This window comes from Heterocephalus glaber, unplaced genomic scaffold, assembly GCF_053883595.1.
Source record: "Heterocephalus glaber isolate CG9 unplaced genomic scaffold, H.glaber_assembly_v1.0 deba00001781, whole genome shotgun sequence".
Classification (NCBI taxonomy): Eukaryota; Metazoa; Chordata; class Mammalia; order Rodentia; family Bathyergidae; genus Heterocephalus; species Heterocephalus glaber.
In genome coordinates this window covers 652,853-668,501 of record NW_028258467.1, presented here as the reverse complement: position 1 = coordinate 668,501, position 15,649 = coordinate 652,853, and positions in this window count along the sequence as shown.

Sequence of the window (15,649 nt, the reverse complement as noted above, 5' to 3'; positions counted from 1 at the left end):
GCTAGGTGTTGTGGTGTATGCCTGTACTCCCAACACTCGGAGGCTGAGGCAGGAGGATCACCACAAGTTTGAGGCCAGCCTGGGGAACATAGTTCAAGGCCAGCCTGAACTATACAACGAGACCCTGTTTCAAAGAAGCAAAACAAAACAAGTCCTAATATGGATCAGATAGGAAAGCCTCACCCATCTCCTGAAGAGAGGACTTTCAGGACTTGGGGTTCCAGAGGAGCTTTGCCCAGGGCATGATGATGGCTGCATTGCTTTCCTCAGGATGGACACATGCTGGCCTCTCATGATACAGTTCTGGGCCCAGAGCACAACAGCCCTGGGGCACTTTCTCAGTAACAAGTAGGAAGCGCTATACCTAACTCTATGTTAGTAAAAGACAAATATAGTCTAACCCTGACTTATCACACTCATTTTTTCTCCTTTTTTCTTTTTTTTTTTTGCAGTACCAGGGATTGAACTCAGGACCTTGCACTTGCAAGGCATGGGCAGCACCACTGAGCTAAATCCCTGGCTTTCTTCTTCTTTTAAAAGAAATTAAAATTGCTGGGCGCAGTAGCACACTCCTGTAACCCCAGGTACTCAGAAGGCTGAGGCAGGTGGTTCAAAAGCTTGAGGCCAGCCTGGGCAATTTAGCAAGACTCTGTCTCAAAATTAAAACAAGGCAAAAACAAACAAAAAAACATTCCTCTAACCATCAGAAAAGTCATACAGTCTTCTTCAGTTATGTTTTAACATTCATTCTCAGGTTTGTTCTGAGGTTGTAGGTTTTATAAATTGAGTCTTTCTATATAAGATACATAGGAAAATTAATGATTGTATGATGTATATATGATTAATATATGAATAATATATATAATAATATATAAAGATTTATATATAAAGATTAAGATCATGTATATATTGTATATAATCTTATATACAATATAATCTTAATCTTTATTGTATGTCAGCAACTTTACTGAGTTATTCTGAAAGGTTTCCAATAGTTTATCAGTTTATTGAGCTTTCTAAGTAGTTGGTTATATTGTTCAGAAATTTAAAAATTGCCTCTTCTCAAATAAGTAACTTTATTTCTTTTTTTTTTTAATTAGCATTGGCTACTACTACCAGAGCAATACTCAGGGTTGTTGGTAGTAGTCATTTGTGGTGGATTTTGTTTGAGGTAAAAAAAACATGTCTACCACAAAACTTTTTTTTTCAGTACTGGGGATCAAACTCAGGACCTTGCACTTGTGAGGCAGGCATGGCGCCACTGAGCTAAATCCCCAACCCAAACCTTTTCTTTTCTAAGACTCCATTGCATTCAGGTGGCCATGGGTTCCAGTTCTGACCCAGGAGGCTCCCATGAAATCTGCTAGAAGTTTTAGGGAGAGCCTTGCTTTCCTGATAGGAGAACTGTTCCTTCCTCCTTCTCTTTCTTGACTAGGATGCGGATGTAATGCTGAGAGGTGTAGTAGCCATCTTGCAACCATAAGACAACTAAGGACAAAAGCTACCCACTAAAGCTAGTAGAATGGAAAACAACGGGATCCTGGGCCCTCGATGAAATTTTTAAACTGTTGTTTCAGCCACAGACAGCTTCCTGAGCTCTTGGTATGTAAGAAAAATAAACAAATTGTGTCCATTTGTTGTTCCTCACAGTTGTTTCACTGTGAGCCTTTGTGTCCTTCTGATGCAAAAGGAGACAGACCTGGTATCTCACTGATAGGTGAAGGCCCAGGACTGATTACTTACCATGTTAGTGAACTCTTTTTATAGGCCTAGTTCACTAAAACTTTAAAAAAAAAAAAAAAAAATCAAGGGCCAGGGATTTAGCTCAGTGTTTTCGCCACCTGCTGTGCAAGCGCAAGGACCCGAGTTTGATCCCTGTACCAAAAAAAAAAATCAAGATCTGTCTGATAGATGCTGAATTATATGAAATACCTTCTTTCCATAAGCCCCCCACCCTCAAAATCATGGGGATTTCCTTTTTTAATATGGAAATTTCATTGGTTATATAAGATTTTCTAACATGATACCTTCTTTTTACATTGGGAATAAATGCCACTTAGCAATGATAAAATAACATTTTACTCCATGTAGACTTAACTTTTCTAGGGTTTGGGTACAACAGGCAGAATTATCCAGAAGAGAGCCCAAGATCTCCCTGTGGCTTTGCCTGCTAGGGAACCACATGTAGCTGGGGAGGGCAGGGCTTCTTCCTAGACCTGCACAAAGGGCTGTGCTCAATCTCAGCTCCTCACAGCTGGTTGAGTGCCTTTGATATCACTGTTCTTCCCCTTGCTCCAGATAAACGCAAATGAGATGGGGGCACCCACATGTGGTGTAGTGACTAGATAGGAATCCATGACAGACCCTACTAGCACCTGGAAAAAAAACACTTAATTTTGTGACTCATTAAAATTACAAACAACTGGGAAAATGGCAGAATGGCGAGCAGCTGAGAAAGAGCCTCTCAGAGATGTGGTGTCCTGATCCTGGAATGTAACGGCATGAGGAGGAGAAGAAGGAAGGAAGTGGGTCCCCTGCAACCATGAAGGATCTAAAGTGAGAACTGAAGTCCATGGGGAGAGCAAAGAGAGAGACTTCAGTGAAGAGGAGGGTGATACCAAGCAGTGCTCTCTCCCAGAACCCAGACTAACAGTGAGGCAATGGTGGGTTGAACCTGCAGACACATGGTGATTACTGGTAATCCCAGAGGCCCCCACAGAGAAATGCACCAGTGAAACAGAGCAGTGGATGCAGTGGACTACAGTGGGTGGTGAGTTATTCAGATTTAGATGTCATCCAGGAGAGGGCAGTTTGCTGGGAGCCATCGTGGAGAGGGGTCAACTGAGTTCAGAACTCAGAACAGCTATGGGCCAACTCCATCTTGTGGCTCTCAGTGTCTCAGGGAGGTTGCCAAGCTCAAGTCAGCAGGAGGTTAGGGAGTGAAGTTCAAGTTGGCAGGGAGCCGAGCTCAAGTTGGCAGGAGGTAACAGACTGTTGCAGCTCAAAAACCCCAGTTCCAGCCTCATAGCCAGAAACCAGCCTGAACATCAGTGGAATTAAAGGTATAGGCTAGCTGGGATTTATCCACTAACTCACCATAAAGCTATGGCTGACTTGCTGGGATTAATCAATTTGGCTCTGAACTCTGTCTACCCATGTTGTCTACCAGTGACAGCAGAGACATGCCTTGAATTGGACTTTTTTTCCCCTCTTTTCTGGTTCTTGTTCTTGATTTGTTTTGTTTTTCTTGATTGTTTGAACACAGTTTCTGGGAATTTTTTGTTGGTGGTGGTGGTGTTCTTGTTTCTGTTTCTCCCTTTCTCTTTCCCTACTGTCTTCTTCACCAGTTTCCCAAAATCTGTACAATCTTCCTTGGTCCTCCAGCCTTGCTTCTAATCTCTTCCTCTTTTTCTATTTATCTTTTCCCCCTAACCCCTCTTAAGTCTTCTCCCCTAAGGGTAAAATCGCCATATTAAGGGCTTATTTATTGCATACAATTTTCTGGTTTGTTTTAGATTTTGTTATATAACCACAAATCTAGTTCACACAGTTAAAGGTGGCAAATTAATAGTTACCACAGTTTGTCATTTTCTAGGCTGTATTTGATGCTGCTATTATTGCTGATTGTTCTACTTTAGCCAAGGTGACATAATTGTGCTAATGAGTTGTTCTTCCTGGTTTAACAAGACTGAGAGTGCCTAAGGGTCTTAAAAATAAAACAAAACTATAGGCCATTGCCAAAGAACCAGCAGCTGGGCCAAGTAGGCAAAAACTTCTCATCCCCCCAAAATTGAATGGGTAGGGTCTTGCAACAGACTGAAAACCAAAAGCCAGCTACATCTGGAAGACACCTTTGAGTAGTACCCATTTCCTAAGGGTTCAGAATACTGGCATTAAAGCTGCTCACCATAAGTAATTTACAAGCATCAACCCAGGAATTAAACTTTAAAAACAAGGGCCAGGGATCTAGCTCAGTGGTTCTGGCGCCTGCCTCACAAGTGCAAGGTCCCGAGTTTGATCCCCGGTACCAAAAAAACAAAAAAACAACACACGTAAACTTAAAAAACAAAAAAGATTTCAATCCCAGGTACAAAAAAAAAAAAAAAAAGAGAAGACATCTAAACAAGATGCAACTCCCAGACTTCCAGCTCACCAAAGCCAAATCCAGGGGTCAATGAGGTGGAACAATCCAAAAGCCACCCACCTGGATGCTATGAAATGGTAACAGTGGAAGTAAAGCAGATGAACAAGGCTTTAGAAAAAAATCAAAGCAGAAATAATTTCTCATATAACTACAGGGATGGTGACCAGAATGAAAGACATGCTTAGTTACTCTAGAGCAGATACAGACAGAAAAAATACAGAGGAGCTCAGGAAAATGATGAAAACCATGAACACCCAGCATAGGAAAGAAATGGAAACCATGAAGAAGATTCAAACAGATATTCAAACAGGAGATTGAAAACTCCACTGAAAGTATACAAAACAGAATGAGCCAATGTGAGGACAGAATATCAGATGTAGAAGATAAGATTCCAGTTAGTGATCATGAAAAGAAAGATTTCTGTTGGATTTCTGGAATCCTAACTAGTATATGCCTATGTGTAGATTTTTTTTTGATCAAGGCTATTTGGAGTCCTATATGCCTCACTTATCTGAATGTCAAGTCCTTTTCCCCTCCTTGGGAAGTTTTCTGCCATCACTTCTGTGAACAGTTTTTTTATGTCATCTGCACTCTCTCCTCTTTCTTCATTGACTCCAATCAGTCTTATGTTATTCTTCTCTGCATCGTCTAGCAGCTGCTGGATTGATTTCTCGTGTTCCTTTACAATTTTAAAGCAATTTTTCTTTTCCTCCTCACTAATTGCAATCTTTTCTTCTATATCTGAAATTCTGTCCTCACATTGGTTCATTCTGCTGCGCAGACTTTCGATGCAGTTTTTAATCTCCTGGAAATGTTTGCATCTGTTTTATGGATTCCATTTGTTTCCTATGTTGGGATTCCATCATGTTCCTCAGATCCTCTATTTTTTTATCTGTGTCCTCTCTAGATTTATTAATGATGTCTTGCACCATGGGCAAAATCTTTGCTGTTATCTGAGTAATTATTTCTGATTTCATTTTTCCCAGATCCTCTTTTGTTGCCAGTCCAGAGTCCAGTGGTTGAGTATCAGATCGTTCCATCTCGTTTCCCTTTGGGGTTGCTGTAGATGATCCAGAAGTCTGTTTTTGAGGCTTGTTTACATGTCTTCTCATTTCCACGGGGGTGGTGGTGCTTCTGGCACCCTCGTGGCTCACCTTCTCTGCCCTAGGAGCTTGAGATGGCGGTGGGGGAGCTTCCTTCTGGGTGCTGGGACCGGCTCACCTTCTCTGCCCTCGAAAAGAAAGATTTCTTAAAAATAGCAAGAGACAGGCTGGGGATTTAGCTCAGTGTTTTCGCCGCCTGCTGCGCAAGGGCAAGGACCCGAGTTTGATCCCCAGTGCCAAAAAAAATAGCAAAGGACTATGAGAAATCAATCCAGCAGCTGCTAGATGATGCAAATAAAAATAACATAAGATTGGACTGGGGATTTAGCTCAGTGGTTCCATGGCCTGCCTCGCAAGTGCAAGGTCCCAAGTTCAATCCCCAGTACCAAAAAAGAAAAAAAGAATAACATAAGATTGATTGGAGTCAATGAAAAAGCAGGAGATAGTGCAAATGATATAAAAAACCTCTTCACACACACACACACACGCGCGCACACACACACACACAGACAAACTTGTTCACAGAAGTAATAACAAAAAACTTCCCAAACAGGGAAAAAGAATTTGACATACAGATAAGTGAGGCATATAGAACTGCAATTAGCCATAATAAAAAAAATCCTCCCCAAGGCATATAATAGTCAAGACTTCAGAAATTCAGCACAAGAACAGAATATTAAAAGCTGTTACAGAGTGCTAGGGATTTAGCTCAGTGGCACTGGGCCTTCCTGGCAAGACCAAGGCCCTTAGTTCAATTCCCAGTACTAAAAAAAAAAAGCTGTTAAAGAAAAAAATCACCTATAAAGGAAAGCCCATCAGAATCATAGCAGATTTCTCAACATAACCCCTCAAGTCAAGGAGAGCTTGGAATGAAGTATTTAAAGCCCTAAAGGAAAACAACCTCCAACCCAGATTGATGTAGCCTGCAAAACTACCTTTCAAAATTGATGGGGAAATAAGATACTTTCATGACAAAGAACACCTAAAGAAAATCATGACCACCAGACTAGCACTTCAAAGTGTTCTGAAGGATATTCATGAAAGAGATAATGAGGATTACAACTCCATGAACCCCAAAAGAAGGAACCCACCAGGCAAGGCAAGCAAGTAAACAGAGGGGGAAACAAAGGGACCAACAATAGGAAAATAACATGACAAGGATAAGTCAATAATATCAGTTATAACCATCAATGTAAATGGTCTCAATTTACCAATCAAAAGAAACAGATTGGCAGAATGGATCAAGAAGCAAGATTAAAATGCTGAAAAAAAAAAAAGGAAGATGTAACAATATGCTGCATACAAGAAACACATTTAATTCAAAAAGAAATTCATAGACTGAAACTCAAAGGATGGAAAACAATACTCTATGTGACAAGAACCTAGAAAAAACCAACAGTAGCTATTCTATTTGTAGACAAAGTAGATTTCAACCCAAGACTGATTAACAAAGTTAAAGGAACTCACTACATCCTTGTAAAGGGAATAATCCAAAAGGAAGAGATAACAATCATAAATATTTATGTGCACCAAATAGCAGTGCACCCAACTGTATAAAACAAATATTAATGGATATGAAAAATCAAATAAGCACTAATACAGTTGTAGGACATTCTCCAAAATAGACCACATACTAGCTCATATAACATGCTTAAGTAAATACAAAGGAATTGAAATTATCCCATGCATATTATCAGACCACAGTGCAATGAAACTGGAAATCAGTGGCAAAAGAAAGCACAAGAACTCCATAAACACATGGAAATTGAATAACACCCTCCTGAACTACCAGTGGGTCACAGATGAAATTAAAGAAGAAATCAGACAGTTTCTAGAGTTAAATGACAGTACAACATACTGGAACTTATGGGACACAATGAAAGCAGTCCTATGAGGGAAATTTATCACAGTGAATACCCATATTACAAAAGCAGAGTGGGCTCAAACAACCTAATTAGTTGTGGTTGTTGTTTTTGGTACCGGGGATCGAACTCAGGACCTCGAACTTGTCAGGCAAGTGCAAGGCTGCTAAGCTAAATCCCTGGCCCCAAACAACCTAATGTTGAACCTCAAGCTTCTAGAAAAAGAAGAGCAAGTCAAGCCCAAAGCTCATATGTGGGAGGAAATTATAAAAATCAGAGCAGAGGGCCGGGGATTTAGCTCAGTTGTTTTGCTGCCTACCTCACAAGCCCAAGGTCCTGAGTTTGATCCCTGGTACCAAAAAAAAAAAAAAAAAGTTCGGGCCAGGGATTTAGCTCAGTGGTTCTGCCACCTGCCTTGCAAGTGTAAGGACCTGAGTTCGATCCCCGGTACTAAAAAAAAAAAAAAAAAAAAAAAAAAAATCAGAGCAGAAATTAATGCAATAAAGACTAAAATAACAATACAAAGAATCAATGAATTGAAGAGTTGGTTCTTTGAATTTTTTTTTTGGTACTGGAAATCAAACTCAGGACATTTTGCTTGCCAGGCAGGCACAGCAGCACTAGGCTAAATCCCCAGCCTATGGTTCTTTGCAAGATTAAATGAAATTGACAAACACCTACCCAACCTTATCAAAAAAAGGAAAGAAAAGACTCAAATTCATGCAATTAGGAATGAAAAGGGTGAGATCACAACAGACCCTGCAGAAATCTAGATCATCAATACCTATTTCAAGAACCTATATTCTAATAAAATGGAAAATACAGAACAAATGAACAGATTCCTAGATATGTATGAATTACCAAAGTAGAATCAAAGAGATATAAAAATTCTCAATAAACCAATAACAGCCAGTGAAATTGAAGATACCATTAAAAACCTACCAACAAAGAAAAACCTAGGCCCTGATGGATTCACTGCCAGATTTTACAAGAAATTTAGAGAAGACCTATTGCCACTGGTTCTCAAATTCTTTAATGAAACTGAAAGAGAAGCAATACTCCCAAATTCATTCCTGGAAGCAAGCATTACCCTGATACCAAAACCAGAGAAGGATCAAACCAAAACATAGAACTATAGGCCATCCTCTCTAATGAACAGAGATGCAAAAATCCTCAATAAGATACTGGCAAACAGAATGTAGCAAATCATCAAGAAGGTTATACACCATGACCAAGTTGGATTTATCCCAGAGATGCAGGGATGGTTCAACATATGCAAATCAGGGGCTGAGGATTTAGCTCAGTGGCAGTGTGCCTGCCTCAAAAGCACAAGGTCCTGAGTTTGATCTCTGGTACCAAAACAAAAAACAAAAAGTAAAATATGCAAATCAATAAATGTAGTATACTACATTAACAGAGCCAAGGGCAAAACCATATAATCCTCCCAATAGATGCTGAAAAAGCATTTGACAAGGTCCAACACTCATTCCTGATAAAAACTCTACAGAAAATTGGTATAGATGGTCTTTATCTCAATATGATAAAAGCCATCTACTCCAAACCAACAGCCAGCCATTACTAAATGGAAAAAACATGGAGAGGCTTCACTCTAAAATCAGAAACAAGACAAGAATGTCCACTGTCGCCGCTCTTGTTCAATATAGTTCTGGAAACACTAGCCAGAGCAATTGGACAAGAGAAAGAAACAAAAAGAATAAGAATAGGAAAGGAAAAAGTTAAATTATCATTATTTGTGGATGAAATGATGCTCTACTTAGAACACCCCAATAACTCCACCAAAAGACTTATAGATTTGATAACCAAATTCATGACATAGCTGGATACAAAGTCAGCTCTCAAAATTCAACACCCTTGGGGCAGGGATTTAGCTCAGTGGTTCCACTGCCTGCCTCACAAGTGCAAGGTCCTGAGTTTGATCCCCAGTACAAAAAAAAAAAAAAATCAATAGAATCAATAGCCTTGCTGTACATGAATAACAAACTCACTGAGAGAGAAATTAAGGAAATAGCTCCTTTCACAATGGCATCCAAAAAAATGAAATACCTAGGAATCAATCTAACAAAGGAAGTAAAAGACCTCTACATTGAAAACTACAGGACTCTAAAAAAAGGAGATTGAAGAGGATATCAGAAAATGGAAAGATATCCCTTGTTCTAGAGAAAACAATCCAAAAGTTCATCTGGAACCAGAAGAGACTTAGAATAGCAAAAGCAACTCTAAGCAACAGAGTCATGGCAGGTAGTATCACAATTCCCAACTTGAAACTGTACTACAAAGCCACTGTGATAAAAACAGCATGATACTGGCAAGGAAACAGACCTGAGGATCAGTGGAATAGATTAGAAGAAGCAGAAACAACTCCAGACATACTCAGCTACCTCTTCTTTGACGGAGCCAAACATCCTCAGTGAGGGAAAGATAACCTCTTTAATAAATGGTGTTGGAAAAACTGGATTTCAACTTGCCAAAGATTAAAACTAGACCTAGACCTATCACCATGCACTAAACTAAAATCGAAGTGGATTAAAGATCTAAATATTAAAACAGAAACACTAAACTTGCTGGAAGACAAATTAGGTAGAACTCTCGAAGACATTGGCATAGGAAAAGTTTTTATGAACAAAATCTCAGTAGCACGGGAACAAGCACAAAGAATCAACAACTGGGATCTCATCTTTTTTTTTTTTGGTACCAGGGATCAAACTCGGGTCCTTACGCTTACGAGGCAGGCGGCAGAACCACTGAGCTAAATCCCCGGCCCCTGGATCTCATCTTATTAAAAAGCTTCTGCACTGCAAGAGAAACCACCAACAGAGCTAAGAGACAACCTACAATGTGGGAAAAAATTTTTACCAGCTGTTCCTCTGACAAAGGTCTACTATCTAGAATATATAAAGAACTCAAAAAAATCAGACCCCAGACATAAAGACCCAATTCAAAAATGGACATCTGAAATGAACAGACATTTCTCAGACAAAGAAGTAAAAGTAGCAAATAAATATATAAAAAAATGTTCAACATCACTGGTCATTCAAGAGATGCAGATGAAAACAACGCTGAGATTCCACCTCACCCCAGAAAGAATGGCTGCTGTCATGAAAACCAATAACAAGTGCTGGCGGGGGTGTGGGGAGAAAGGAACCCTTCTTCATTGTTGGTGGGAGTGCAGACTAGTGCAACCACCATGGAAATCAACATGGAGATACTTCAAACAACTAGAATTGGAAGTCCCGTTTGACCCAGCTATTCCTCGGCTGGGTATCTTCCCCAAAGAATTAAAAGAATCATACCACAGTGATATATGTGCACCCATGTTTATAGTGGCACAGTTTGTAATAGCTAAAACTTGGAAACAGCTCAATTGCCCATCAGCTGGAGACTGGATAAAGAAGATATGGTTTTTTTTAAATAAGTAGAGTTCTACTCACCCATAAAGAATGAGAAACTAGAGACATTTATAGCTAAGTTTATTTATAGCACATTGAGGCGATACTCTTAAGTGAAATAAATAGGACACACATGTATAAATACTGAATAGTTTCTCTGGTGTGAAAACTAAAAGTGTAAGTAAGAATCAAAATGTACAATTGATATTGTGAAATAGGAAGAAAATGTTTAAAGGAATAGGGGAAGTGGGACGGGAAGGGGAAAGGAAAGAAAGGAATAGAAAAAATATGAGAAAAGGACAAACATGGAAACAAAGTCTTGGTAAATAGGGAAGGGTGGAGGGGGTGAAGGGAGGGCAGGGGAATGGGGAAAAAATAAGAACCAAGATGCATCATGTAAAGGTACAAGATCCCAATGATGAATGTAACTGTATTGTATACCTAAAATGTACCAATAAACTAAATGGAAAAAAATAGCCATACTTCCAAAACTGTTATACAGATTTAATCCAGTCCCAATCAAAATTTCAACAGCATATCTCACAGAATTAGAAAAAAGAACCCTAAAATTCATTTGGAACCAGAAGAGACCTGGAATAGCAAAGGCAATTCTGGGCAACAAACAGACCTGAGGATCAATGGAACAGATTAGAAGATGCAGAAACAACTCCAGACATACTCAGCCACCTAATCTTTGACAAAGGAGCCAAACATCTTCACTGAAAAAAAGATAGCCTCTTTAATAAGTGGTACTGGAAAAACTGGCTTTCCACATGCTGAAGACTGAAAGTAGAACCATCTCTTTCACCATATACTAACCTAAAATCGAAATGAATCAAAGATCTAAATATTCAAATGGAAACACTAAATCTTCTGGAAGAGAGAATAGGTAGAATGCTTGAGGACATAGGAGGCAAAGACTTCATGAACAAAACACAGACTGCATTGGAAATACTACAAAGAATCAACAACTGGGACCTCATCTTATTAAAAAGCTTTTGCACAGCAAGAGAAACCACCAACAGAGTTAAGAGACAACCCATAGCATGGGAAAATAATTTTTTACCAGTTACTCATGAGACAAAAGACTACTATCTAGAATATATAAATAACTCAAAACAATCAGATCCCCCAAATTTAAAGACCCAATCCCAAAATGAAAATCTGAAATGAATAGACACTTCTCAGATAAAGAAAACGAAACAGCAAATAAATATATGAAAAAATGTTCAACATCACTGGTCATTCGAAAGATGCAAATTAAAACAACTCTGAGATTCCATGTCACTCTAGAAAGAATGGCTATTATCAAGAAATCAACCAGGGCTGGGGATTTAGCTCAGTGGTTCCGTTGCATGCCTCGAAAGTGCAAGTACCCGAGTTTGATCCCCGGTACCAAAAAAGAAAGAAAGAAAGAGAAATCAACCAATACCAAATGCTGGAGGGGCTGTGGGGAAAAAGGAATGCTTCTCCACTCTTCATGGGAGTGTAGACTGCTGCAACCACTGTGGAAATTTGTATGGAGATTTCTTTTTCTTTTTTTGAGACAGGGTCTCACTATGTAGTCCAGGCTGGCCTTGAACTCACTGTGTAGTGCACGTTGGACTTGAACTCACTATGTAGTCTAGACTGGCCTGGAACTCACAGTGATCCTCCTGACTCAGCCTCTCAAGTGCTGGGATTACAGACATGCACCACCATACCCAGCTCAGTGTGGAGATTTCTCAAAAAACTAAAAGTAGAGGTTCCATTTGACCTAGCTATTCCTCTTCTTATCTTCCCAAAAGAGAATTAAAAGCAACATGCCACAGGGATATATGCACACCCATGTTTATAGTGGCACAGTTTGTAATAGCTAAATCTTGGAAATAACCCATATGTCCATTAACTGACAAATGGATAAAGAAGATATATATATATATATACACACACACATACATACTAATCTACCATAAAGAATGAGCTTCAGAGATTTATAGCTAAATGGATGGACCTTGAGACCATACTCTTAAGTGAAATAAATCAGACGCACGTGTTTAAATACCACATTGCTTCTCTGGTGTGAGAAACTGAAAGTGGAAATAGGGACTGAGATGTATAACTGACGTTGGGAAATGGGAAGAAAATGTTCAAATGGGAAGGAGAACAAGGGAGGAGGGAGGGAGAAAGGAAGGAAGGGACAAGAAAAAAAGTGAAAATAAAAGGAAAAAATGGAAACAAAGCTTTTGTACATAGGGAGGGCAGGGGGGAATGGGATAAAATTTTTAAAAGAAAAGTTTAAAAATACATTCAAAATATCAGCAAGTTGGTGGTCTATGAATTTTCAAGTTCTTATTCCTCATTTAATGTTTCATTAACAGAAATGTTAAAAAGCACCTAAGAGCTGGGTGCTGAGTCATCTGGCTGTAATCTCAACTACTCAGGAGGCTGAGGTAGGAGGATCTCAAGTTGGAAGCCAGCCTGGGCAAATTAATGTCTCAAAATTATTTGAAAAGGCTGGCTATGGATATAGTGCTTGCCTAGCATGTATGAGGCTTGGGTTCAGTCCCTACTACTGAAAAAAATAAAAAGGCAACTATAACTTGGTAAAATAATTTTATAGAAGCCAATTCCTTTTGAAAACTGAGGTAGAGGATCCAGCGTTGACCACATGGCTGTGCTCCATGTCTCTGATTTTCCTGTTCAGACCAGAGACCCCATCTCACTGGCGAAGCAGCAGGAAGGACAGCAAGCTCAGTTAAGGCCTCTGGGTTGCTGCATGGACAGATGCCACAAATCACATATCTGACTAGTTTGCTACCAGGTATGTACAGCCAGAGGGAGCCACAGGTGGGAGCTGGAAGGTAAGAGGAGGCCAGAAGGGTTTGTCTCCTGTTCCCAGAGTCTCCAGGCAGCAGAGGCAGAATGGTCTTCCTAGCTCCAAGTGCTTCTTGCCTGTGTGGAGGTGGGGATGAGGGGTACCTGAGCTAGTTAGGATCACATTAGAATAGAGTATGGATTGGGGTTAGCATTAAAGGTTAGAAATTAAGGCAAGGGCTAGGAATTATGGTAGAAATTAGAGCTAGAATCTGGATGGACTTTTTCATTTGTTTGATTGTTTTTTAGACAGGGTTTCCCTATGTAGCCCCATCTTGAACTCTTAATCTTCCTCCCTCAGAGTCCCAAATAGTTGGATTACAGGCTTGCACCACCACATCAGGCTCAAAATAAACATTTTTTACCCCATGAGCATCAACTGGAGCAAGGAAAATATGGTACGCTGGTTTTGCACAATTCATTCCACAATGTGCAATCACACATCCATTTCCAAAGTCTAGTGGATTCTCTAATGATTATTATTCTTGTTTTAAGAGATGGGGTCTTGGTATTTACCCAGACTGATGCTGAACTCCTGGGGTCAAACGATCCTCCTGCCTCAGCCTCCAGAGTAGCTGAGACTATAGGCTTGTGCTGCTGCACTATTAAAAAAAAAAAAGACTTTTTTGGAAATTCAAAACTTATTTTAAAAATTCTATAATTATTAGTTCAAAGATCACAAAATAGGCAATCCTCTCGGCATATCTCAGCAGAAGTCAGTTCAAAGTTACTCTATATGGGTACAAAAGCCAACTAGCACACTTCTCATATTCTAGGTACTTTTTTGTTGTTGGTTGGTGCTAAGGATTGAACCCAAGGCTTCACCACATACATGCTAAGCACAAACTCTACCACTGAGCTATACACCCAGCCCTTAGTTGTGTAAATTTTTAAAATAAGTTTCAAATTTTTAAAAAAGTCTTTGTTTTTCTTTTTTATGGTGCTGAGAACTCAGGACCTCACACATGCTAGGCATCAGCTCTACCACTGAGCTGTACTCCCAGCCCTTCGAAATCACAGATCTCAATTTCAATTTCAGTTTCTTATCTTTCTAGAACGGGTGGGATGGTTACGGGATCCCCTCCATGGACCTGCTCTATGCTTCTCATGGCAGTATGGATCTTCTTGACTGTAGTCCAGTTAGGGTAACAGTATCAGGACACATTCCATGGCAATTACCAACTCATTGGCCTTAGTGGTCCAGGCTAGAGCTGGGAGCAGAGATACCCATTAGCATGTTTGTCTGTAGCAGCCTTTAAGTGGATCCATGATAGGTTTGTGTTCATGATTTTCTAGAAAGACTCACAAAACCCAGAAATGACTGTGTTTGCTTTTTTCCCAACAAAAGGGTGCAGACAAGTTGGCTGTGTTAGCACATGCCGATAATCCCAGCACTCTGAAAGCCTGGAGCAGTAATATCACAAGTTCAGCCCAGCCTGGTCAATTTAGCAGTTTAGTTGAGACTCCACCTCAAAACAATTTTTTTTAAAAAAAGCTGGGGATGTAGATCAGTGCAAAGGCTCTGAGTTGAATCTCCAGTACTGGAAAAAAAAATGCAGATTAAAATCAGCAAAGGTAAGGCCAGGCATGAAGCTCAGTGGTAGAGTGCTTGCATAGGATGTTCAAGGCCTTGGGTTTAATCCCCAGTATAAAAACAAACAAACAAAAAAATGAGAGACAGGGACAGAGATAGAGAGGCCTTGAGTGGAATTATGGATTGCTCATGAGGAGTATCCTAAAACCTAGTTCTTTCATCCCAAAACACCAACCCCTCCTACCAAGGAAAGTACCTACTGTAGTTTGAATCTGGAATGTCTCCCAAAGGTTCATGTGTTAAAGGCTTGGTCCCAGGTCTATGGCATTATTGGGAGGTAGAACCTTTAAGAAGTGGCAACATTGGAGATTAGGGAGTGGCAGAGCTGGCTGGGGAAGTAGGCGTGACCTGTTAATTACAAAGATCCCCGCAGGGATCTAGCTCAGTGGCACCAGGCCTGCTTCGCAAGGGCAAGGTCCTGAGTTGGATCCCCAGTACCAAAAAAAAAAAAGATCCCAGAAAACATGCACAGAACAGTCCCTGAAGCCCTGTACACAGGTGTTAGGATGGCCTAGACCTGACCTCAGCCTGAGGCCTGGGATCCCGGCACTGCCTCTCAGGACCCCTTTGTAGAAGTTCTCATGGAGTTCCTGGAGATTTGGACAGTATAACAGCACACAGACACAAAGAAGAGCTTGCTATCCTGGCTTTCCTCAGGATAGTCTACCCTTCTTCCTCCAGGA